Raw genomic sequence first — 18,807 nt, 5'->3', positions numbered from 1 at the left:
ATAATTGCTGTTGATTTTTGTTCACAGGGTGTACTTTTAGACTTTACCCGGCCTACTAATACCAGTGGTGGAAAATGTACCCAATTGTCATACTTGAATAAAAGGACAGATACCTTAATAGAAAGTTACTCAAGTAAATGTTAAAGTCACCCAGTAAAATACTACTTGAGTAAAAGTCTAAAAGTATTTGGTTTTAAATATACTTAAGTATCAAAAGTACACGAAATTGCTCAAATATACTTAAGTATCAAAAATAGAAGTAAAAGTATAAATAATTTCAAATTCCTTACATTAATTAAGCAAAGCAAACGGCACCATTTTCTTATTTTTAAAATGTACGGATAGCCAGAGGCACACTCCAAAACTTAGACATTATTTACAAAAGCTGCATTTATGTTTAGTGAGCCGGCCAGAACCTAAGGCAGAAGCGATGACCACGTGTTCTCCTGAAAAGTGCGTGTATTTCACAATTGTCATGTTTTGCTAAGCATTCAAAATGTAATGAGTACTTTGCGTTGTCAGAAAATATTTATGGAGTAAAAAGTACAATATTTTCTTCAGGAATGTAGTGAAGTAATAGTAAAATTTGTCTAAAATATAAATAGTTAAGTGAAGTACAGATACACCAAAAAGCGACTTAAGTAGTACTTTTAAGTATTTTTACTTAAGTACTTTACACCACTGACCAGCAGACCAGACTCAGACATTGATGTCTAAGGGAGAGCCACCTTGTTAAGCAGAAAGGAAATTACATTTTTCCCCCAGTGGTAAAAGGCCTGAGTGAACTATCTTGATTTATCCACCATCTTTAGTGATGTCTTATAACTATTACCTTATTCCCCTGTGATGTCACAAGAGGGAATGTGAATATGTGCTGCTGTTTGTTAGGAGGTCAAGGTTAGTCTCTGTAGACTAGCTCAGGGTTAGTCTCTGTAGACTAGATCAGGGTTAGTCTCTGTAGACTAGGTCAGGGTTAATGTCTTTAGACTAGGTCAGGGTTAGAAGGGTTAGTCTGTAGACTAGGTCAGGGTTAGTGTCTGTAGACTAGGTCAGGGATAGTCTCTATAGACTTGGTCAGGGGTAGTCTATAGACTAGGTCAGGGGTAGTCTCTATACACTTGGTCAGGGTTAGTCTGTAGACTAGGCCAGGGGTAGTCTCTATAGACTATAGGTCAAGGGTAGTCTCTATAGACTTGGTCAGGGTTAGTCTGTAGACTAGGTCAGAGGGAGTCTCTATAGGCTAGGTCAAGGGTAGTCTCTATCGACTAGGACAGGGGTAGTCTCTTTTGACTAGGTCAGGGGTAGTCTCTATAGACTAGGTCAGGGTTCGTCTCTCTCGCTGGATGAACATCCTGCCCATTATCTGCTTTCTTTCCAATCAAATCTAAATAAGACTGTCTTTAACTGACTTCCTACGGCTGTTTATGTAAACATGCCTCTCTGTGGCAAACAGTGACTAACAATTATGGACTAGTTTAACCAAAGACTGCTGAACTGCTGCCCTCTGCTGGAACATAGTACTGATTACACAAAGATGGGTGAATGAATGCAGATAATGAACTAAGCAGACTAGACCAAGCTGCTAATGCATTGATGCCTATGGGCCACCCCTAACAGGATCGCCCCTAAACTGGAGTAATACATTGTGGCCTTTCTCTTGCATTTCAAAGACAAAATATTCTCCTACATTAATTTCACATTTCCACAAACTTCAAAGTGTTTCCTTTCAAATGGTATCAAGAATATGCATATCCTTGCTTCAGGTCCTGAGCTACAGGCAGTTAGATTTGGGTATTTCATTTTAGGCGAAAATTGAAAAAAAGAGTCCGATCCTTAAGAGGTTTTAAGCAGACTTGAACAGTGAACATTTTTTCCCAATGGTAAAAGGTCTGAACGGTACATCTTTGTTTATTCACCATCTTTGGTCTAGTCTCTACTACAGCGTCTTTGGAACCAAGGAACTTGCATAACAGGATATGTTTTTTGTCTGGAGCTAAACTATGATGACTGACTTTAACTGACTTCCTACTGCTGTTTTTATAAGTAGGAAGCATTTAATTTTAAATTGTTCAATAGACAATAAATCTTGCAGAATGTGCGACTAGTGTTTGGCACTCGCTATAGGCGGTATGCATTTTTTGTAAAGAAATGTCACCACAAAAGATTATTATCGGCGATGTAAAAGTGTGTCTGTAAAATTGGGAACCATCTTTTCCCAATATTCAGATACCTTGGGCTGATCTTCAATGTAAATAAAGACAAAGTTGCCATTGTTATGAAGGTTCAAGGACTGTTACTGGATATAGTTTGGGGTTTATTTGAATTGTTCTGAAAGCCATTTGCATTTAATTTAGTTGACAATCTCACTCATTCTCTCTCTGACACACACACACAAGCACGCACCCAGGCTACAGCATATTAAGACTGAACAGTTTTATAGGTTGCCACTGCATACCAAACACAATTTTGTCAAGTGCTATACAGTGTATATATTTTGGGGGTTAAGACGGAATGATTGGTTGACAAATAATGCTCCCACTAGCCAGGCGATGGCTGCATAGTTGGTGAGAAGCCGACTTGAAGGAGACTTGATCACATGGTTTTTCTAAAGTTCATGCAGTCAACATGTACAGTTGAAGTCGGAAGTTTACATACACATCACACCAAATACATTTAAACTCAGTCTTTCACAATTCTTGATATTTAATCCTAGTACAATTTCCCTGTCGTAGGTCAGTTAGGATCACCACTTTATTTTAAGAATGTGAAATGTCAGAATAATAGTAGAGAGAATAATTTTTTTCAGCTTTTATTTCTTTCATCACAGTCCCAGTGGGTCAGAAGTTTACATACACTCAATTAGTATTTGGTAGCATTGCCTTTAAATTGTTTAACTTGGGTGAAACATTTTGCGTAGCCTTCCACAAGCTTCCCACAGTTGGGTGAATTTTGGCCCATTCCTCCTGACAGAGCTGGTGTAACTGAGTCAGGTTTGTAGGACTCCTTGCACACTCCTTTCACAAATGCTTTTTCAGTTCTGCCCACAAATTGTATATAGGATTGAGGTCAGGGCTTTGTGATGGCCACTCCAATACCTTGACTTAGTTGTCCTTAAGTCATTTTTCCACATCTTTGTAAGTATGCTTGGGGCCATTGTCCATTTGGAAGACCCATTTGTGACCAAGCTTTAACTTCTTGACTGATGTCTTGAGATGTTGCTTCAATATATCCACATTATTTTTCTCCCTCATGATGCCATCTATTTTGTGAAGTGCACCAGTCCCTCCTACAGCAAAGCACCCCCACAACATGATGCTGCTACCCCATGCTTCACGGTTGGGATGGTGTTCTTCGACTCGCAAGCCTCCCCCTTTTTCCTCCAAACATAACAATGGTCATTATGGCCAAACATTTCTATTTTTGTTTCATCAGACCAGAGGACATTTCTGGCTTTTTTTTATGGTGTTTTGGAGCAGTGGCTTCTTCCTTGCTGAGCAGCCTTTCAGGTTACGTCGATATACTGTAGGACTCGTTTTACTCTGGATATAGATACTTTTGTATCTGTTTCCTACAGCATCTTCACAAGGTCCTTTGCTGTTGTTCTGGGATTGATTTGCACTTTTCGCACCAAAGTACATTCATCTCTAGGAGACAGAAAGCGTCTTCTTCCTGAGGGGTATGACGGCTGCGCGGTCCCATGGTGTTTATACTTGCGTACTATTGTTTGTACATATGAACGTGGTACCTTCAGTCATTTGGAAATTGTTCCCAAGGATGAACCAGACTTGTGGAGGTCTACAATTTTATTTTCTCAGGTCTTGGCTGATTTCTTTTGATTTTCCCATGATGTCAAGCAAAGAGGCACTGCATTTCAAAGTAGGCCTTGAAATACATCCACAGGTACACTTCCAATTGACTCAAATGATGTCAATTAGCCTATCAGAAGATTCTAAAGCCATGACATAATTTTCTGGAATTTTCCAAGCTGATTAAAGGCACAGTCAACTAAGTGTATGTAAACTTCTGACCCACTGGAATTGTGATTGTACTATTGAATACTACAGTAATTACTATATAGTTCTATAATTAAATGTAGTATGCTATACTACACACTGTAGTATCCCTCGTTCATGTGTAGTGTTGGGGTTTGTTCCTTGTGCAGGTAGGCAGACACTGGAATACATTGCTGAGTGAAGGAGTGAGGGCTTTGGACAGGAGCTTTGTTGCATTATTCTTGGGAATGGAACATAAGAAATTATGAACCAATTCCCATGCTTTAAAAAAAAAAGTTATGTTCTGGAACAATATACTGTAGATCCCTTTTGTTCCTGGTTCTGACTCTGTTCCTGGACCCCCAAAAATATTTTTGGGTTCTGTTCCCTGAACCGGTTCAAACCCCTGCAGTATACTACATTATGCTACAAATCAAATAACATTTTATTTGTCAAATGCACCGAATATAACAGGTGTAGACCTTACCGTGAAATGCTTACTTATACAGTAAATAGTACAGTAAATACTATTCATACCATAGTATACTATATTATTTTTTCATGTGGTTAGGCTATGCATGCACAAATGTATGTGTCAAGGATCAAGGCACAAAAGACACTGACTCTACATTCTGATGTTTATAGATATCAATGTGTGTAACTCTCTTCCTGCTTCTGTTTTTTAATGTAATATGGCTGTACACAGGCCAGAACTCAGGGTTAAGTTGTTTGTCTGTAGGGGGATGATTTACTGTGTTCAGTGAGTCTTCAACCACAATGCAAATCAATACAATACTGATGCATTCAATGCTCATCAGTACTGTAAATAGGCTTACTCTGAATCAGATCACTCAGCAACATTCAGTAATCATTATCTTTTGCAACCCAATGTTCAAAGTTGTGTTTACTTTATGAAAGGCAGGACCTGCCCCCCTCAGCTGCAGATAGCAATACGCCTATATTTTAGGAGTTTAACCCAAGGCTCTTAGCCACTACAATTTATTTACAAATACAAATTGGTTTTATTTAATGCATTTTCATTATTTGTAGACGAAAACTTAAGTAGAGTGATTTATTTTCATTTTGACCAAGATCTCCACAGGCACAGACCAAAACAAAACCAGGTTCTGGCCCACGATTAGGCCTATCACAACCCCAGGATGTTTTTTTTTTGTCACCCCTGCTCCCCCTTTCTCGACCGGTTCACCCAGGTTGGACGCTGGGTGGCGCTGTGTGGAGGGTGGGGTACTGTCACGCCTGCTCCCGTTCTTCCTCTGGCGCTCGAAGGCACCAGTCTCCCCAACATTACACCACTCAAGCCACCTTCAGTAAGCACACCTGCCTTCCCCGTCACGCGCATCAGCTCTCATTGGGCTCACGTGAACTCAATTTCTTGTGTAATTTCCTTCCCTATATTTGTATGTTTCCTATCTCTGTTCCCTGCTTCGGGATTGTTGGTCTTATGTCCTTTCCTGTGTGCTGACGCTGTTCCTGTCGTGTTCCATGTCCGTTCCTGAAACAATGTTTGACTCCCTGTACCTCCTTCTCCAATCCGGCGTCGGTCCTTACATTTTTATTCGATGTTTTACAACATCAAGATATGAACTCTTTCTGACTCAAAATAAAGCACACAGATCTTGAGACGATAGAAAGAGAAAGTCCATCGTTATCTGTATCCATACAGGAAACAAACCCTGGTCATAAACGCAGCTCAAAACCACAGATGTCCTCCAAGCGAAAGTGTTAAAGTTAGCTGAAGAAACTGCTGTACCACAAGGCTGCAGTTATCAGGTATTCCATGACATGTTAACAACTGAGCTATACATAAAATGAAATAAAACTATCTGAAAATATACCTAGAGGGGATCACATCAGATACATACTTTATTTTGATTATGAGTTCAATTCAAGGTCTAAATTCTGGTCATTCAGTGCAGTTTGTTTTGATATCACTTTAATTGTCCTCATCTATATCCCACTGCAAGTGGGTATACGGTATTGACTGCCACACCCTTCTGCCACATCCCAGCAGACACCCACCTTCTTTGGTGTCTCCATCTCCAAGAATGTGAAATGTCAGAATAATAGTAGAGAGAATGATTTATTTCATTCTTTGGGTGAATTTTGTTCCATTCCTCCTGACAGAGCTGGTGTAATTGAGTCAGGTTTGTAGGCCTCCTTGCTCGCACACGCTTTTCAGTTCTGCCCACAAATTTTCTATAGGATTGAGGTCAGGGCTTTGTGATGGCCACTCCAATACCTTGACTTTGTTGTCCTTAAGCTATTTTGCCACAACTTTGGAAGTATGCTTGGGGTCATTGTCCATTTGGAAGACCCATTTGCGACCAATTAACTTCCTGACTAATGTATTGAGATGTTGCTTCAATATATCCACATAATATTCCTCATGATGCCATCTATTTTGTGAAATGCACCAGTCCCTCCTGCAGCAAAGCACCCCCACAACCTGATACTGCCACCCCTGTGCTTCATGGTTGGGATGGTATTCTTCGGCTTGCAAGCCTCTCCCTTTTTCCTCCAAACATAACGGTGGTCATTATGGCCAAACAGTTCTATTTTTGTTTCATTAGACCAGAGGACATTTCTCCAAAAAGTACGATCGTTGTCCCCATGTGCAGTTACAAACCGTAGTCTGGCTTTTTTATGGCGGTTTTTGGAGCAGTGGCTTCTTCCTTGCTGAGTGGCCTTTCAGGTTATGTCGATATAGGACTTGTTTTACTGTGGATATAAATACTTTTGTACCTGTTTCCTCCAGCATCTTCACAAGGTCCTTTGCTGTTGTTCTGGGATTGATTTGCACTTTTCGCACCACAGTACGTTCATCTCTAGGAGACAGAACGCGTCTCCTTCCTGAGTGGTATCACGGCTGCGTGGTCCCATGGTGTTTATACTTGTGTACTATTGTTTGTACAGATGAATGTGGTACCTTCATGCGTTTGGAAATTGCTCCCAAGGATAAACCAGACTTGTGGAGGTCTACAATTTTTTTTCTGAGGTCTTGGCTGATTACTTTTGATTTTCCCATGATGTCAAGCAAAGAGGCATTGAGTTTGAAGGTTGGCCTTGAAATACATCCACAGGTACACCTCCAATTGACTCAAATGATGTCAATTAGCATATCAGAAGTTTCTAAAGCCATGACATCATTTTCTAGAATTTTCCATGCTGTTTAAAGGCACAGTCAACTTAGTGTATGTAAACTTGTGACCCACTGGAATTGTAATACAGTGAATTATAAGAGAAATAATCTTTCTGTAAACAATTGTTGGAAAAATTACTTGTGCCATGCGCAAACTAGATGTCCTAACCCTCTCTGGGATAGGGGGCAGTATTTTCCCGTCCGGATGAAAAGCGTGCCCAAAGTAAACTGCCTGCTACTCAGGCCCAGAAGCTAGGATATGCATATCATTAGTAGATTTGCGTCCCAATCACTCTCTGACCCCATTTACTTTCTATCTCTTTTTGATTTTTAATTTGTTTAAACCTTCCGGAAACCTGCCTCACCCAATGTGATACGGAATCGCTATTACTTTTACTCTTATTTTTATTTTTATGACACACTCAAGAACCTCCAGACGCTAACCAGCTAACTAGCTACAAGCTAGTTAGTCATTGTTAGTTTATAAAAAATAAAAAATAAAAAAAACCTGGATAACACTCGCCAGCCCCCCTGCCCATCCACCGCTGCCCCCTGGACACTGATCTCTTGGCTACATAGCTGACGCACGCTGGACTGTCCATTAATCACGGTACTCCTTTCTGCTTTCTGCTTGTTTGTCTTACCTGTCGGCCCCGTTGCCTAGTCAACGCCATTTTACCTGCTGTTTGTTGTGCTAGCGGATTAGCCTCGCCTACTGTTTTTAGCTAGCTTTCCAAATTCAACACCTGTGATTACTGTATGCCTCGCTGTATGTCTCTCTCAGATGTCAATATGCCTTGTATACTGTTGTTCAGGTTAGTTATAATTGTTTTAGTTCACAATGGAGCCCCTAGACCCACTCTGCATACCCCTGTTACCTCCTTTGTCCCACCTCCCACACATGCGGTGACCTCACCCATTACAACCAGCATGTCCAGAGATACAACCTGTCTCATCATCACCCAGTGCCTGGGCTTACCTCCGCTGTACCCGCACCCCACCATACCCCTGTCTGTGCATTATGCCCTGAATATATTCTACCATGCCCAGAAACCTGCTCCTCTTATCCTCTGCCCCCAACGCTCTAGGCGACCAGTTTTGATAGCCTTTAGCCGCACCCTCATACTACTCCTTCTCTGTTCCGCGGGTGATGTGGAGGTAAACCCAGGCCCTGCATGTCCCCAGGTACCCTCATTTGTTGACTTCTGTGATCGTAAAAGCCTTGGTTTTATGCATGTCAACATCAGAAGCCTCCTCCCTAAGTTTGTTTTACTCACTGCTTTAGCACACTCTGCTAACCCTGATGTCCTTGCCGTGTCTGAATCCTGGCTCAGGAAGGCCACCAAAAATTCAGAGATTTCCATACCCAACTATAACATCTTCCGTCAAGATAGAACTACCAAAGGGGGCGGAGTTGCAGTCTACTGCAGAGATAGCCTGCAAAGTAATGTCATACTTTCCAGGTCCATACCCAAACAGTTCGAACTACTAATTTTGAAAATTACCCTCACCAGAAATAAGTCTCTCACTGTTGCCGCCTGCTACCGGCCACCCTCAGCTCCCAGCTGTGCCCTGGACACCATTTGTGAATTGATCGCCCCCCATCTAGCTTCAGAGTTTGTTCTGGGATATGCTTAACACCCCGGCAGTCCTACAATGTAAGCTAGATGCCCTCAATCTCACTCAAATCATCAAGGAACCCACCAGGTACAACCCTAACTCTGTAAACAAGGGCACCCTCATAGACGTCATCCTGACCAACTGGCCCTCCAAATACACCTCCGCTGTCTTCAACCAGGATCTCAGCGATCACTGCCTCATTGCCTGTATCCGCTACGGAGCCGCAGTCAAACGACCACCCCTCATCACTGTCAAACGCTCCCTAAAACACTTCTGTGAGCAGGCCTTTCTAATCGACCTGGCCCGGGTATCCTGGAAGGACATTGACCTCATCCCGTCAGTTGAGGATGCCTGGTCATTCTTTAAAAGTAACTTCCTCACCATTTTAGATAAGCATGCTCCGTTCAAAAATGCAGAACCAAGAACAGATACAGCCCTTGGTTCACTCCAGACCTGACTGCCCTCGACCAGCACAAAAACATCCTGTGGCGGACTGCAATAGCATCGAATAGCCCCGTGATATGCAACTGTTCAGGGAAGTCAGGAACCAATACACGCAGTCAGTCAGGAAAGCTAAGGCCAGCTTCTTCAGGCAGAAGTTTGCATCCTGTAGCTCCAACTCCAAAAAGTTCTGGGACACTGTGAAGTCCATGGAGAACAAGAGTACCTCCTCCCAGCTGCCCACTGCACTGAGGCTAGGTAACACGGTCTCCACCGATAAATCCACGATTATCGAAAGCTTCAATAAGCACTTCTCAACGGCTGGCCATGCCTTCCGCCTGGCTACTCCAACCTCGGCCAACAGCTCCGCCCCCGCAGCTCCTCGCCCAAGCCACTCCAGGTTCTCCTTTACCCAAATCCAGATAGCAGACGTTCTGAAAGAGCTGCAAAACCTAGACCCGTACAAATCAGCTGGGCTTGACAATCTGGACCCTCTATTTCTGAAACTATCTGCCGCCATTGTCGCAACCCCTATTACCAGCCTGTTCAACCTCTCTTTCATATCGTCTGAGATCCCCAAGGATTGAAAGCTGCCGCAGTCATCCCCTCTTCAAAGGCGGAGACACCCTGGACCCAAACTGCTATAGACCTATATCCATCCTGCCCTGCCTATCTAAGGTCTTCGAAAGCCAAGTCAACAAACAGGTCACTGACCATCTCGAATCCCACCGTACCTTCTCCGCTGTGCAATCTGGTTTCCGAGCCGGTCACGGGTGCACCTCAGCCACGCTCAAGGTACTAAACGATATCATAACCGCCATCGATAAAAGACAGTACTGTGCAGCCGTCTTCATCGACCTCGCCAAGGCTTTCGACTCTGTCAATCACCATATTCTTATCGGCAGACTCAATAGCCTCGGTTTCTCGGACGACTGCCTTGCCTGGTTCACCAATTACTTTGCAGACAGAGTTCAGTGTGTCAAATCGGAGGGCATGCTGTCCGGTCCTCTGGCAGTCTCTATGGGGGTGCCACAGGGTTAAATTCTCGGGCCGACTCTTTTCTCTGTATATATCAATGATGTTGCTCTTGCTGCGGGCGATTCCCTGATCCACCTCTACGCAGACGACACCATTCTATATACTTTCGGCCCGTCATTGGACACTGTGCTATCTAACCTCCAAACGAGCTTCAATGCCATACAGCACTCCTTCCGTGGCCTCCAACTGCTCTTAAACGCGAGTAAAACCAAATGCATGCTTTTCAACCGATCGCTGCCTGCACCCGCATGCCCGACTAGCATCACCACCCTGGATGGTTCCGACCTTGAATATGTGGACATCTATAAGTACCTAGGTGTCTGGCTAGACTGCAAACTCTCCTTCCAGACTCACATCAAACATCTCAACAAATCATCTCACATCAAACATTGTGACGGCCGGCCGCCCAACAACCTGCCCGCTTGACCCTATTCCCTCCTCTCTTCTCCAGACCATTTCCGGAGACCTTCTCCCTTACCTCACCTCGCTCATCAACTCATCCCTGACCGCTGGCTACGTCCCTTCTGTCTTCAAGAGAGCGAGAGTTGCACCCCTTCTGAAAAAACCTACACTCGATCCCTCCGATGTCAACAACTACAGACCAGTATCCCTTCTTTCTTTTCTCTCCAAAACTCTTGAACGTGCCGTCCTTGGCCAGCTCTCCCGCTATCTCTCTCAGAATGACCTTCTTGATCCAAATCAGTCAGGTTTCAAGACTAGTCATTCAACTGAGACTGCTCTTCTCTGTATCACGGAGGCCCTCCGCACTGCTAAAGCTAACTCTCTCTCCTCTGCTCTCATCCTTCTAGACCTATCGGCTGCCTTCGATACTGTGAACCATCAGATCCTCCTCTCCACCCTCTCCGAGTTGGGCATCTCCGGCGCGGCCCACGCTTGGATTGCGTCCTACCTGACAGGTCGCTCCTACCAGGTGGCGTGGCGAGAATCTGTCTCCTCACCACGCGCTCTCACCACTGGCGTCCCCAGGGCTCTGTTCTAGGCCCTCTCCTATTCTCGCTATACACCAAGTCACTTGGCTCTGTCATAACCTCACATGGTCTCTCCTATCATTGCTATGCAGACGACACACAATTAATCTTCTCCTTTCCCCCTTCTGATGACCAGATGGCGAATCGCATCTCTGCATGTCTGGCAGACATATCAGTGTGGATGACGGATCACCACCTCAAGCTGAACCTCGGCAAGACGGAGCTGCTCTTCCTCCCGGGGAAGGACTGCCCGTTCCATGATCTCGCCATCACGGTTGACAACTCCATTGTGTCCTCCTCTCAGAGCGCTAAGAACCTTGGCGTGATCCTGGACAACACCCTGTCGTTCTCAACTAACATCAAGGCGGTGGCCCGTTCTTGTAGGTTCATGCTCTACAACATCCGCAGAGTACGACCCTGCCTCACACAGGAAGCAGCGCAGGTCCTAATCCAGGCACTTGTCATCTCCCGTCTGGATTACTGCAACTCGCTGTTGGCTGGGCTCCCTGCCTGTGCCATTAAACCCCTACAACTCATCCAGAACGCCGCAGCCCGTCTGGTGTTCAACCTTCCCAAGTTCTCTCACGTCACCCCGCTCCTCCGCTCTCTCCACTGGCTTCCAGTTGAAGCTCGCATCCGCTACAAGACCATGGTGCTTGCCTACGGAGCTGTGAGGGGAACGGCACCTCAGTACCTCCAGGCTCTGATCAGGCCCTACACCCAAACAAGGGCACTGCGTTCATCCACCTCTGGCCTGCTCGCCTCCCTACCACTGAGGAAGTACAGTTCCCGCGCAGCCCAGTCAAAACTGTTCGCTGCTCTGGCCCCCCAATGGTGGAACAAACTCCCTCACGACGCCAGGACAGCGGAGTCAATCACCACCTTCCGGAGACACCTGAAACCCCACCTCTTTCAGGAATACCTAGGATAGGATAAAGTAATCCTTCTCACCCCCCTTAAAAGATTTAGATGCACTATTGTAAAGTGGCTGTTCCACTGGATGTCTTAAGGTGAACGCACCAATTTGTAAGTCGCTCTGGATAAGAGCGTCTGCTAAATGACTTAAATGTAAATGTAAATCTCCAATCGAAAATCAAATCAAGAGTCGGCTTTCTATTCCGCAACAAAGCCTCCTTCACTCACGCCGCCAAGCTTACCCTAGTAAAACTGACTATCCTACCGATCCTCGATTTCGGCGATGTCATCTACAAAATGGCTTCCAACACTCTACTCAGCAAACTGGATGCAGTCTATCATAGTGCCATCCGTTTTGTCACCAAAGCACCTTATACCACCCACCACTGCGACTTGTATGCTCTAGTCGGCTGGCCCTCGCTACATATTCGTCGCCAGACCCACTGGCTCCAGGTCATCTACAAGTCCATGCTAGGTAAAGCTCCGCCTTATCTCAGTTCACTGGTCACGATGGCAACACCCATCCGTAGCACACGCTCCAGCAGGTGTATCTCACTGATCATCCCTAAAGCCAACACCTCATTTGGCCGCCTTTCGTTCCAGTACTCTGCTGCCTGTGACTGGAACGAACTGCAAAAATCACTGAAGTTGGAGACTTTTATCTCCCTCACCAACTTCAAACATCAGCTATCCGAGCAGCTAACCGATCGCTGCAGCTGTACATAGTCTATTGGTAAATAGCCCACCCATTTTCACCTACCTCATCCCCATACTGTTTTTATACTGTTTTTTTATTTATTTATTTATTTACTTTTCTGCTCCTTTGCACACCAATATCTCTACCTGTACATGACCATCTGATCATGGATCTACTGTGTTATTGACTTGTTAATTGCTTACTCCATGTGTAACTCTGTGTTGTCTGTTCACACTGCTATGCTTTATCTTGGCCAGGTCGCAGTTGCAAATGAGAACTTGTTCTCAACTAGCCTACCTGGTTAAATAAAGGTGAAATAAAAAAAAAATTAAAAAAATTTGGATAGAAAACACTCTGAAGTTTCTAAAAACTGTTTGAGTAATGTCTGTGAGTATAACAGACAGGTCAATCTGTTTTCCATTAGTTTTCTATGGCAAGCCTGTTTTAATAGAAATATGCTTGCAGTTCCTATGGCTTCCACTAGATGTCAACAGTCTTTAGAAATCGGTTGATGTTTTTCCTTTGAGTAATGAAGAAGTAGCCCTTTCCTTTCTGGGTGTATAGCCAAGTGGACTGTTTTGTTTGGGGTGCGTGACCTGGAGCTCACCCCACTTTCATTTTATCCGCTATTGAACACAGTTTATCTCGTCTTAAATTTGATTGATTATTTACATTTTAAAATACCTAAAGTTGGATTAGGAAAGTTGTTTGAAATGTTTGGACCAAGATTACAGGTAATTTATTAAATACATTGTAGTCATGTTGGGCGAGTTGGAACCGGTGTTTTTCTGAATTAAACGCACCAAATAAATGTACATTTTGGGGATATAACGACAAAATTAATCTAACAAAAGGACCATTTGTGATGTTTATGGGACATATTGGAGTGCCAACAGAAGAAGATCCTCGAAGGTAAGGCATGAATCATATCGTTATTTCTGAGTTTTGTGTTGCGCCTGGTGGGTTGAAATATGATTGTCATGTGTTTGTTTGATGGGGTGCTGTCCTCAGATAATGGCATGGTTTGCTTTCGCCGTAAAGCCTTTTTGAAATCTGACACGGTGGCTGGATTAACAAGAAGTTAAGCTTTATTTTGGTGTATTGCACTTGTGATCGTATGAAAGTTAAATATTTCTCAAAATTTAGTTTGAATTTGGCGCTCTGCCATTTCACCGGATGTTTTTTATTTTATTTTTTTATTTCACCTTTATTTAACCAGGTAGGCAAGTTGAGAACAAGTTCTCATTTACAATTGCGACCTGGCCAAGATAAAGCAAAGCAGTTCGACACATACAACGACACAGAGTTACACATGGAGTAAAACAAACATACAGTCAATAATACAGTATAAACAAGTCTATATACAATGTGAGCAAATTAGGTGAGAAGGGAGGTAAAGGCAAAAAAGGCCATGGTGGTAAAGTAAATACAATATAGCAAGTAAAACACTGGAATGGTAGTTTTGCAATGGAAGAATGTGCAAAGTAGAAATAAAAATAATGGGGTGCAAAGGAGCAAAATAAATAAATAAATTAAATACAGTTGGGAAAGAGGTAGTTGTTTGGGCTAAATTATAGGTGGGCTATGTACAGGTGCAGTAATCTGTAAGATGCTCTGACAGTTGGTGCTTAAAGCTAGTGAGGGAGATAAGTGTTTCCAGTTTCAGAGATTTTTGTAGTTCGTTCCAGTCATTGGCAGCAGAGAACTGGAAGGAGAGGCGGCCAAAGAAAGAATTGGTTTTGGGGGTGACTAGAGAGATATACCTACTGGAGCGTGTGCTACAGGTGGGAGATGCTATGGTGACCAGCGAGCTGAGATAAGGGGGACTTTACCTAGCAGGGTCTTGTAGATGACATGGAGCCAGTGGGTTTGGCGACGAGTATGAAGCGAGGGCCAGCCAACGAGAGCGTACAGGTCGCAATGGTGGGTAGTATATGGGGCTTTGGTGACAAAACGGATTGCACTGTGATAGACTGCATCCAATTTGTTGAGTAGGGTATTGGAGGCTATTTTGTAAATGACATCGCCAAAGTCGAGGATTGGTAGGATGGTCAGTTTTACAAGGGTATGTTTGGCAGCATGAGTGAAGGATGCTTTGTTGCGAAATAGGAAGCCAATTCTAGATTTAACTTTGGATTGGAGATGTTTGATATGGGTCTGGAAGGAGAGTTTACAGTCTAACCAGACACCTAAGTATTTGTAGTTGTCCACGTATTCTAAGTCAGAGCCGTCCAGAGTAGTGATGCTGGACAGGCGGGTAGGTGCAGGTAGCGATCGGTTGAAGAGCATGCATTTAGTTTTACTTGTATTTAAGAGCAATTGGAGGCCACGGAAGGAGAGTTGTATGGCATTGAAGCTTGCCTGGAGGGTTGTTAACACAGTGTCCAAAGAAGGGCCGGAAGTATACAGAATGGTGTCGTCTGCGTAGAGGTGGATCAGAGACTCACCAGCAGCAAGAGCGACCTCATTGATGTATACAGAGAAGAGAGTCGGTCCAAGAATTGAACCCTGTGGCACCCCATAGAGACTGCCAGAGGTCCGGACAGCAGACCCTCCGATTTGACACACTGAACTCTATCAGAGAAGTAGTTGGTGAACCAGGCGAGGCAATCATTTGAGAAACCAAGGCTGTCGAGTCTGCCGATGAGGATGTGGTGGTTGACAGAGTCGAAAGCCTTGGCCAGATCAATGAATACGGCTGCACAGTAATGTTTCTTATCGATGGCGGTTAAGATATCGTTTAGGACCTTGAGCGTGGCTGAGGTGCACCCATGACCAGCTCTGAAACCAGATTGCATAGCAGAGAAGGTATGGTGAGATTCGAAATGGTCGGTAATCTGTTTGTTGACTTGGCTTTCAAGACCTTAGAAAGGCATGGTAGGATAGATATAGGTCTGTAGCAGTTTGGGTCAAGAGTGTCCCCCCTTTGAAGAGGGGGATGACCGCAGCTGCTTTCCAATCTTTGGGAATCTCAGACGACACGAAAGAGAGGTTGAACAGGCTAGTAATAGGGGTGGCAACAATTTCGGCAGATAATTTTAGAAAGAAAGGGTCCAGATTGTCTAGCCCGGCTGATTTGTAGGGGTCCAGATTTTTCAGCTCTTTCAGAACTTCAGCTGAATGGATTTGGGAGAAGGAGAAATGGGGAAGGCTTGGGCGAGTTGCTGTTGGGGGTGCAGTGCTGTTGACCGGGGTAGGAGTAGCCAGGTGGAAAGCATGGCCAGCCGTAGAAAAATGCTTATTGAAATTCTCAATTATGGTGGATTTATCAGTGGTGACAGTGTTTCCTATCTTCAGTGCAGTGGGCAGCTGGGAAGAGGTGTTCTTATTCTCCATGGACTTTACAGTGTCCCAGAACTTTTTTGAGTTAGTGTTGCAGGAAGCAAATTTCTGCTTGAAAAAGCTAGCCTTGGCTTTTCTAACTGCCTGTGTATAACGGTTTCTAGCTTCCCTGAACAGCTGCATATCACGGGGGCTGTTCGATGCTATTGCAGAACGCCATAGGATGTTTTTGTGTTGGTTAAGGGCAGTCAGGTCTGGGGAGAACCAAGGGCTATATCTGTTCCTGGTTCTAAATTTCTTGAATGGGGCATGTTTATTTAAGATTGTTAGGAAGGCATTTAAAAAAATATCCAGGCATCCTCTACTGACGGGATGAGATCAATATCCTTCCAGGATACCCGGCCAGGTCGATTAGAAAGGCCTGCTCGCTGAAGTGTTTCAGGGATCGTTTTACAGTGATGAGTGGAGGTCGTTTGACCGCTGACCCATTACGGATGCAGGCAATGAGGCAGTGATCGCTGAGATCTTGGTTGAAGACAGCAGAGGTGTATTTAGAGGGGAAGTTGGTTAGGATGATATCTATGAGGGTGCCCGTGTTTAAGGCTTTGGGGGTACCTGGTAGGTTCATTGATAATTTGTGTGAGATTGAGGGCATCAAGTTTAGATTGTAGGATGGCTGGGGTGTTAAGCATGTTCCAGTTTAGGTCGCCTAGCAGCACAAGCTCTGAAGATAGATGGGGGGCAATCAGTTCACATATGGTGTCCAGAGCACAGCTGGGGGCAGAGGGTGGTCTATAGCAGGCGGCAACGGTGAGAGACTTGTTTTTAGAGAGGTGGATTTTTAAAAGTAGAAGTTCAAATTGTTTGGGTACAGACCTGGATAGTAGGACAGAACTCTGCAGGCTATCTTTGCAGTAGATTGCAACACCGCCCCCTTTGGCAGTTCTATCTTGTCTGAAAATGTTGTAGTTTGGAATTAAAATTTCTGAATTTTTGGTGGTCTTCCTAAGCCAGGATTCAGACACAGCTAGAACATCCGGGTTGGCAGAGTGTGCTAAAGCAGTGAATAGAACAAACTTAGGGAGGAGGCTTCTAATGTTAACATGCATGAAACCAAGGCTATTACGGTTACAGAAGTCATCAAAAGAGAGTGCCTGGGGAATAGGAGTGGAGCTAGGCACTGCAGGGCCTGGATTCACCTCCACATCGCCAGAGGAACATAGGAGGAGAAGAATAAGGGTACGGCTAAAAGCAATAAGAATTGGTCGTCTAGAACGTCTGGAACAGAGAGTAAAAGGAGGTTTCTGGGGGCGATAAAATAGCATCAAGGTATAATGTACAGACAAAGGTATGGTAGGATGTGAATACAGTGGAGGTAAACCTAGGTATTGAGTGATGAAGAGAGAGATATTGTCTCTAGAAACATCATTGAAACCAGGAGATGTCATTGCATGTGTGGGTGGTGGAACTAATAAGTTGGATAAGGTATAGTGAGCAGGACTAGAGGCTCTACAGTGAAATAAGCCAATAAACACTAACCAGAACAGCAATGTACAAGACATATTGACATTAAGGAGAGGCATCCTTAGTCGAGTGATCAAAAGGGTCCAGGGAGTGGAGAGGTTGGTTTGGGGGTCACGGCGATTTAGACAGCTAGCCAGGACATCGGTAGCAAGCTAGCATAGGATGGAGGTCTGTTGTTAGCCCCCTCTTGCGTTCCGTCAGTAGATTAGTGGGGTTCCGTGTGGTAGAGGGGATTAGTCCAAATCACACAACAACAAAAAAAATAAAAACAATAGATATAGTTATAGAGGCCCATGAAGAAACATAATAATAATACAAATAAATAAATTGTCCGATTGTCTATTCTGAGAGCAGCCGGTAAGACAGCTAACGGTTAGCAGGCCGCAGATGGGCGTTCAGGTAACGTCAGCCGGATCTCCTTCGGGTAGATAACGTCGGCAGTCCAGTTATGAAGGCCCGGTGGGGCTCCGCGTAGGCAGTAAAACGGGTCCGGATAGGTGACTGCAGCCCAGGAGTGATTGATGGAACTCTTCACCTGGCTAGCTCCGGAGTAATTGATGTTTGCTCCGGAAACGACGAAAGCAGATAGACACACGGATAGCAGCCAGCTAGCTGTGAGATCCGGGAATGAGTGTCCAGAGAGCAGTTGAAATCCAGGGACATGGGAGAGAAAAATTGGTCCGGTATGTTCCGTTCCGAGCCGCGCTGCGCCGTACAAAACTGGCGATAGATTTTCGAGCTAAAGGATAGCTGATGACCACAAACCGTGGTTAGCTGAATACTAACGAGTTGCCAGTAAAGAAGCTAACTAGCTTCTGAACTAGCTTCTGATTAGCTTCTGGCTAGCTTCTGGCTAGCTTCTTGGAGGATTGCAGATTTGAGGTAAATAATACTTATTTATAAATATAAATTGGTGAGGCGGGTTGCAGGAGAGTGTTTTGAAGATGAGTTGATGGAAAATAAAAATAAAATGTATGTGAAAAAACTTGTAAATATATATATATACAGGACACGACAAGACGAGGACAAAAGACGTCTGAACTGCTATGCCATCTTGCTATGCCAAATTGATCCTGATAATGGGATTTGATCCATAAGAAGCCATGCACAAAGTAGATGTCCTAACCGACAAACTATAGTTTGTTAACA

The sequence above is a fragment of the Oncorhynchus nerka genome, linkage group LG10 (assembly GCF_034236695.1).
Source record: "Oncorhynchus nerka isolate Pitt River linkage group LG10, Oner_Uvic_2.0, whole genome shotgun sequence".
Lineage (NCBI taxonomy): Eukaryota > Metazoa > Chordata > Actinopteri > Salmoniformes > Salmonidae > Oncorhynchus > Oncorhynchus nerka.
This window is presented reverse-complemented; position numbering follows the sequence as displayed.